Here is a 996-nt window from a genome sequence, read left to right as displayed (position 1 = left end):
AGAGAGAGAGAGAGAGAGAGAGAGAGAGTTACTGAAAGACACTGGTGAGAGTGAGGAGGGATGGGGCGCGTGCCTAAATAGGGAGGGCTTTTGGGAGGCCTAAAAGCCGGCAAAAGGGCGTGTGCGCGCGCTGCGGCCTGCAGTCCGGCTCCGGCATGTCAAGCAGCCACAGTTTTGTCAGGGAAAGCTTGGAAATCTTGCAAAGTCGAAAGTGGACAAGGAACGGCCGAACGGGCCACCAAGCATGCAAAGGGATGATGACTTGGCGCCGCTGCGGGAGGGGAGCTCTTTCTCGTGGCTCGCGGTTCCGAGCCTCCTTTCTTTTCTTTATGTGGATCTCGCCATGCCTCCTCTTGACTTTTGGTTTTGTTTCCTGCGTATTCCTATTTCAAATACAACTACTTTCCTATTTCACATGCCTGTGGGCTCTACTGTTCACACTGATTCTCTTCTTGCGGGGAGACCAAGTTAATGCAAGTTTGCATACATGCCATGCATTGGCATTGTCGATGCAATACGCTCCAACAATGGAGGCAAATTTTCAAAAATGTGAAGGAAAGGGGCTCCACGCTGTATAACATTTGGCTTCATCGCATCAGGTATGACGGCAGACATTACCATATAATCACAGCGAAAAAACCACGATGACATGCAAATTCATTCTTTTTCCAGCTGGATTTATGGGCGGTCAAACTTGTGCATGGTAGGTCAAAAACCATCATTTTGTTTCTATGGCTTGTGTATGAGTCATGACAAGTGTGTCCTCTGCGTAAAACTGTGCGTAGATTAGCTATAATTCTCCAACCTTTCGTTGAGGCACATATGCGCCATCGCATGCCGACATGCGCACACGACCATACTCGATAGCATCCATCCATGCACGTTGACTTGCCTCTGCATATGAATTGAAGACGTACTTAGGACTACTTAGAGCATCCACAGCCGGGCCCCTCAAACCCGTCTTATACGTTTGGACGGGCCGCCCGGTCACTGATC

Source organism: Triticum dicoccoides, chromosome 1A (genome assembly GCF_002162155.2).
Source record: "Triticum dicoccoides isolate Atlit2015 ecotype Zavitan chromosome 1A, WEW_v2.0, whole genome shotgun sequence".
Taxonomy (NCBI): Eukaryota; Viridiplantae; Streptophyta; class Magnoliopsida; order Poales; family Poaceae; genus Triticum; species Triticum dicoccoides.
The sequence above is the reverse complement of the archived record's forward strand: the minus strand, read 5'-3'. Positions refer to the sequence as shown.